At 37.9% G+C, this 8,207-nt stretch overlaps 1 pseudogene; it reads left to right on the top strand.

Moving 5' to 3' along the window:
* Positions 1–7,515: 7,515 nt before the first annotated feature.
* On the top strand, positions 7,516–7,605 carry LOC115230952 (annotated as a pseudogene).
* Positions 7,606–8,207: the final 602 nt, after the last annotated feature.

Below are 8,207 nucleotides of genomic sequence, written 5' to 3' on the forward strand. Positions count from 1 at the left end.
CACCACCACCACCACCCCACCACCACTACCACCACCACCATCACCACCGCACTCACAGCACCATCACCAGCAACCGTACCACCTTACATCACTACAACGGTCACCACTACCATCATCACAGCCACCACTCACCACCTTCATCGCAACAAGACGAAGAGCATAAAGCTTCCATCGCAAGAACCACTACCACTACTACTACTACACTACTACTACTACTACTACTACTACTACTACTTCTGCTGCTGCTGCTGTTGCTACTGCTGCTGCTGCTACTACTATCACCCCCACTACCACCACCACAATCGCTACCATCGCTACCGCTATCACTACCATCGTCACCACCACCGGCGCCGCCGCCGCCACTACCACCACTACCACTACCACCACCACCACCACCACCACCACCACCACCACCACCACTACTACTACCGCCACCAATGTAAACAACAATCTATCCCACGGGCAAACAAATATGGTGCACCTCTGCAACACAATGCACTTTATTGCAACACATTTTAACATGTGTTGCAATAAAATGTTAGCCAAAACGCAGAAGAATTCTTGGCGCGGAAAACAAATCCCCCAACAGCATTACCATATACACCACCACCACCATAATCATCCATCACTACCACCAGCCCCATCACAGTCATCCTTTCACCTCCAACATCGCCATTACTCGCACCATCGATAACACCCTCACCACCACCACCACCACAACCACCACACAGTTTTTATTTTGCTGATCTGACAGTTTTTCCCTTAGTTTTCCTGGTCCTTAGTTTTTTCCTAAGTGCATTGTCTGTCCCCTAAAATACATAAAACCCATCCATAAGTTGACAGATCAGCTTCTCTGAGACTTTGAGACTCCCTTTCAGGGAATTACAATGGAAATTCTTGTTGCACAAAAGTAAGCAAACATTGCATTGCTACAAATTATAACGCAATTGTGGTCCTCCGTCGTTTGGCAAAGAGGATTCGCTTGTTCGATCAAGCGAATTATCAACTCATTCTATTAATGTATTCAACACACAAGTGTGAAACATTCTCTTTTATCATTTATTTGTTTTCAGTCACTGGGATGCGGCCTTGCTGGGGCACTGTCACGAATGTGTTTAGATGAGTAAAACACTGCCGATATTTATATTTCTTTTTTTAATTTTTTTTAGTCTACTTCTTGTTCTACAGGTCCGATTCGCCGAACCGCTGGATTAGAGGGACGTAAAAAAAACAACTCTGCTGGTCAAGCGGTGAAGGACAAACATAAAAACACACAAAACATATATAAATATGTATACATATACATATACAAATATATATACATACATATGTACATATATATATATTTACACACACACACACACACACACACACACACATACACATATATATATATATGTATATTTACCGTTGATGACGAGAAAATTCCTTGTGAATTAACTCAGAAATCGGACCGATTCGGTAATAACGGAATTTTTAAGAAATTTCTGTCAGCTTGCTTCGAGACGCGTGCTTTTAGTGACGAACTATTTGTGGTTATTGGCGATTTAAAGTCTATTTCTCCGCATAATTGGCATAGGAATTTTTTCTTTTGCTCTCTCTCCCTCTCTCTCTCTTTCTTTCTCTCTCTCTCTCTCTCTCTCTCTCTCTCTCTCTATATATATATATATATATATATATATATATATATCGTTAGCTCCTACACGCATTTTTTCCCTCCTTGTTTCTCTCCTTGTTTTTTTTTTTTTGTGTATCTTTCTGTCGAAGAGCGTAGGCTCGAAACGTAAAAGACTTGTTCTATTCCTATTTCTGAGCGCCATACTAATACATTTGTTTGTGTGTACTCCACCTGCCTTCGTCTTTTGTTTATTTTCGTAAACCTTCCCGTTATATATATATATATATATATATATATATATATTGGAAAGACTGAGTTTCCCATCAACGGAGTTTTGTTTCGTGGGATTTTTTTTCTTTTCCAAGTTATTTCGAATGCTTTCAACGAATGTGACATCGACATAACGCGTAAACAGTTCCTTTCCCCGGAAAAGAAAAGACCTGGCAGCAGTTTCTTGCACGCCTTGCTACCACGTAACAGATATTTCGGGTCCTTTATCGCAAATAACTGTTACGTGGTAGCAGGGCGTGCTAGAAATAACAACCAAATGTTTGGAGTTGACATAAGTTGAATGCACTCGAAAAAATCTTTGTAATGGTATCCCCTTGGGGCCATCTTTCACTTTGGCTCTCAAAACTGTCACTTTGGCTCTCCGAGCTATCATCCAGATCAGCTGGTTTTATTCGTTAATTTCCGTAAAAAAAATTATGTATATATTTTTGTTTTAAAGTGAAAGAGAGGAGAAACTGAAAGGCATATGAACGTGTATATCAAATGGTCATGTGTATGTGTGTGTGTGCGTGTGTTTGTATGTGTGTGTGTGTGTGTGTGTTTGTGTGTGTGCGCGCGTGTGTGTGCGTGTGTGTGAGAGAAACCACTTACACGTACATGGGAACACACACGTTCACTCACTCATTCTCTCTCTCCCACACACACACACACATACAGGCATAAATTCAAAATAGATGAGGAGTGGCTGCGTAGTAAGTATCTTGCTTACGAACCACATGGTCCCGGGTTCAGTCCCACTGCGTGGCACCTTCGGTAGGTGACTTCTATAGCCTCGGGCAGACCAAAGCTTTGTGAGTGGACTTGGTAGACGGAAACTGAAAGGAGCTCGTCGTATATATGTATATATATTATATATATACATATAATGTGTGTGTGTGTGCATACGTTTGTGAGTCTGTGTTTGTCCCCCCTAACATCGCTTGACAACCGATGCTGGTTTGTTTACATCCCCGTAACTTAGCGGTTTGGCAAAAGAGACCGATAGAATAAGTACTAGGCTTACAAAGAATAAGTCCTGGGGTCGATTTGCTCGACTACAAGCGGTACTCCAGCATGGCCACAGTCAAATGACTGAAACAAGTAAAAGAGTATATGTATTGATATATGTATGTATACATGTCAACACACCCCGTCACTCACTCTCTCTCTCTCCCTCTGTCTCTTCCTCTCTCCCTTTTTCTCTCTCTCATTTTCAATCTCTCTTTCACACACAAACGTCCATTTCATACACACGTACATACATCTTTCACTTTCTCCTCTCTTTCACTTTAAAACAAATGTAAATAAAAAAGAAAAAAATTTACGGAAATTAACGAACTCCGGAAAAAAGCGAAAGATCACCATTCGCTTGAAAATAATGAAAAAAGCATTAAAATATTGTCTGTTTAAAAAAAGCTCAAATATAAATACTTACTGTACAAACAACTTTTTTGAAATAACATCCAGTTCAAAATATTTCTAAATAATTAAAATTTTGTGTACGTCAAAAATTCGACGTTTTTTTATTTTCTCAGACAGTGCGAAGTCTATCTGTGTGTATATGTCACTGATAGCGGACGTGTATTTGTGTTGATTGACACGCCATGACATTCATTATATGAGTGTTTATTCTGTATGTGTGTATGTGTATTGATGTCACAGAAGTCATGTTTTTATTTTCGCCAAGAAATAACAAACATTGGGTTTAATCGTTTTCATTTATAAATAGAGGTCAATATAGCACAAAAATGTGTACTGCACTACCGAAGGTAAGTATGAAAATAAAAATGGAAAAAATTTAGTATACTATTTCTGAAATATTTCGGTTACACAGAAACATCCTAAGAGTTTTAGTATTATTGATACACACACACACACACACACGCATATATATATATATATATATATACATGCAGTTTCTGTCTGCCAAATACACTCAAAGGGCATTGATTGTCTTGTACTGTAGTAAAACGCTTACCCAAACTGTGTATTGGGGGAGAGGACCTGAAACCGCATGGTTGCAAAGCCACAACGCGCCTTAACATAATTCTCAGACACATACATTCATGTATGTAAGTGTATGTTCTTCATATGATATATGTATAGGCTTTACTTCACTTGTTCGTCTATGCATGCATGTATGTATATATGTATGTATATCTATGTTTGTGTATATATATGTATATATATATATATTTAAATATTCATGTGTATTTATATATATATATATATGTATATACATACATATATATATATACATGTTTGTGTGTATGATATATCTTTTGCGTAAATGTGTGTATATGAGTATATATATATATATATAATATATATATATTATATATAATATATATATATACAAAACCGTAGGTAAGACTGGAACAATGCGAAATAAACCCAAGGTAAATCATAAGAAAACGGGCATATGAATCGATGGTGACTTAGCCTGCACTCAATATTTTAGGGTTATGTCTCCCTCTTCAGGAATTACCGAATGTGGCAGATGTACATGTGTGTGAGTATGTGGGAAGTAGATATGCGCACGAGACTGTTGTTATAGCAACCAGCTAGCATCATGTAGCTCTCTTCTGTTGTTGATAGTCGGCTTCCGTTAGTCTATTAATATGGTTTCGGAGATTCTAAGGTTGCCTCTGTTGCGCTGTGTTGCCCTGATGTGCACTGTGAACTCTCGGGTCTAGCATTTTCGTAGATATTTCTTCGCGGAAGTGTCTCTCTGCAATTTTTTTATGCGTATGTATAGTTTTGCTGTTGAGCTCCCTATGAAGGATGCACCACAGTTACCGTAGCTGACCTCGTGCACAACATAGATCCTCAGGCACATTTTGAGGTCCATTTTGAGGCAATTTGATAATGTGCACTCCTCGGTGTTCGTGTTCAGAACTTTTCTTAGGGATGGGCCGGTGTGTATCACCTGTACGTTGCGTATTGCATGTTGTATCGCAGCAGTAGTTCTGTCATCAAAATGTGGTAGCTTTAGGAAGCACATGCCGTACTTGGGAGTATGAGAGTTCTTCCAGGATTTATTGATCCTGAAATTCTTTAGGTGCTGTTGTTTGGCTAATGATGGTTGGTAGCCATTCAGAGTTAGGTCCCCGAGGAACTGCTTGCGGTTGGTAACTTTGGCGGTCATTTCGCTGCATCTGCTGCTTATTCGTGCAATTTCGTTTCTCACGCATATATATGTCTGGTGTATGTTGATAGCCTCGTCCCTGGAGACGTGTTGATAAGGATATCATCAACGTATCTTGAGAAGAATATGCATGTGCGGCAGGTGTATAGTGCTGTGCGTTCTAACCAATCCATGTACGTGATGGCCAGCAGTCCTGAAAGGTTAGGTCCCATTGGTAGGCCAGAAGTCTGTTTGTAAATCACACCTTTGTATTGGAAATAAGTTATACAAACTATAATGGTTAGTAATTCTCATATGTCAGAAGGTGTGAGAGCGAAAAGCTGGAGGTTGATGGATGGGGAGGCAGGAGAAAACGAAAGAGAAAATGGAGAGGAAGAGGTTACAGTGGAGAAGAAAGGAGATGAAGAAACAGGTAAGGAGGAAGAGGATGTGGGTGAGATAAGGATATGAAGGATGTCATGTGGTCCATAAGGATATCGACAGCCGGGAGGGCAGGTGCGGAGGTTTAAAGAGAAACTACGTATAAACTGAAAGGGTATTTGTTAGTTTTGAGTATGGAGGGAAAGATATCTTTGAGCCTTGTGAAGATTTCGTGTGGAACTGCTGACGTGTCCGGAAAATGCGTGTAATAAGAGCTTGAGAAGTTTAGAAAGGAGCCAAGAAATTTTATAGAAAGGACGATTAATTCCTGATACTCTGGGCCTAATTTTAATCTTAGGTCCGGGTTTGTGGGTTTTTTATTAGATGATAGAAGGATCGAAGCGTAGTGTTTTTGGATATGTAGTTAAGTCTAGTCTTCTTAGAGAATTTTCTCTGGTGAAAAATGCGAAGAGGGGGGGAAATTACAATTTTGAAAACAAAATTTCTGGCCAAAATCATATTAACCTCTTTTTAATCCATGAAACAGTACATAGTTTGTGATCCTTCTTAATAGCATAAATTACTTTCATGCAAATCGTCCTCCCACACATGTATGTATGCACTAATGTATATATGTATCATGTAAATATATATATATATATAATATATATATATACTCTTTTACTCTTTTACTCTTTTACTTGTTTCAGTCATTTGACGGCCATGCTGGAGCACCGCCTTTAGTCGAGCAAATCGACCCCGGGACTTATTCTTTGTAAGCCCAGTACTTATTCTATCGGTCTATTTGCCGAACCGCTAAGTGACGGGGACGTAAACACACCAACATCGGTTGTCAAGCAATGCTAGGGGGACAAACACAGACACACAAACACATATATATATATATATACACATATATACGACAGGCTTCTTTGAGTTTCCATCTACCAAATCCACTCACAAGGCATTGGTCGGCCCGGGGCCATAGCAGAAGACACTTGCCCAAGATGCCACGCAGTGGGACTGAACCCGGAACCATGTGGTTGGTTAGCAAGCTACTTACCACACAGCCACTCCTACGCCTATATATATATATATATATACACATACATACATACATACATACATACATACATACATATACATATATATATATATAAACATTTCAATTCATATATACATATATATGAATACATATATATTTACATACATAATTAAACACACATGTGGGTATATATATATATATATACATAATACATACATACATTCGTGCATACATACATACACACATGCATAATACATACCATAATGCATGCATACATACATACATATATACATACATGCCCGCATAATACACACATACGTATGTGTCGATATGTTTGTGTACACCGAGTTGTTATCTTTCCCTTCTTTCGTTTCGTTTATTTTACTCGTATCTAATGCGGGTGGCGAATACAAACATGTAGCCCGTTATGTGTGTTGTCTTGGAATTTCAAATGTTATGCATGCGTAAATAAATATTGACATAGGCCTATCATGTAACCTATACCTGTATGTATATGCATTTACAGGCTTTCTCACTTTTTTCCTTATATATATATGCCTCTCTCTCTCTGTACACACACACCACACACACACACACACACACACACACATACACACACACATATACACTCGTATGTATGCATGTATATATTTTGAGTGTTTTATATGTCAAGAGATGAATTTGAGCAATATTGAATTCAAATGAGCCCCAACTGGATGTAGTTAATACGTGTGATGGATTTTGCAAACATTTCCACACCGCTCTATTTGTGTGTGTAATTGTATATGTGTGTATTTGTATGTTTGTGTGTGCGTGTGCGTGCATGCGTGTTTAGACACACCGCTTAAATCCACAAGTCTTTTTTTCTCATTCTCTCTCTGTTTATTTTCCCTTATTCCTTTCTGTTGAAAGGCATAGGTTAGAAACGTAAAAGACTTTTTTATTTACCCGAGCGTCAAACTAATACACTTGCTTGTTATTCATACACATATCTTCGTCATTTGTTTTTCTATAAATTTCAACTATATATATATAATGTATGTATGTATGTATGTACTGATATGTTCATATATATTACTTCGGCAGTACATATATTATAAGTGGTATGATACAGAGAAGATTAGCAAGGATGGTACGCAAATTCGTGAAGCATTCCATATTTGAAATTGAGGCGGTGATCCAGCATGGCCACAGTCACATGACTGAAACAAGTTAAAGTATAAAAGAATAAATGCATGTATAGATGTATCTGTAAATCTGTGTTCTTGATGTGAAATACTTATGAGCCTTTCTTCACATCTATGTATATGTATGTACGTGCGTACGTATGTATATATGTATGTATGTATGTATGTATGTATGTATGTATGTATGTATGTATGTATGTATGTATGTATGTATGTATGCATGTATGTGTGTATGTATGTATGTATGTATGCATGTATGTGTATATGCATGTATGTATGTGTGTATGTGTGCATGTACTTTACCTATCAATCTATCTATCAATATATGTATTTGCATATAAATAGACACGCATATGTAATATATATATATATGTACATACTTTTACACACAAACACACACACATATATTATATATACATATACATACACACACACACATAAATACGTATATGTACACGTGTGTATATATGAAGTTATGTGTATAGAATAAAATCATTGAATGTTCGACCGACATACAGACAGAGAGACCGGCAGACAGAGAGATAGATAGATTATAAGAATTTACGGAGTATTTATCAA

This window comes from Octopus sinensis, unplaced genomic scaffold, assembly GCF_006345805.1.
Source record: "Octopus sinensis unplaced genomic scaffold, ASM634580v1 Contig16893, whole genome shotgun sequence".
NCBI classification, from domain to species: domain Eukaryota; kingdom Metazoa; phylum Mollusca; class Cephalopoda; order Octopoda; family Octopodidae; genus Octopus; species Octopus sinensis.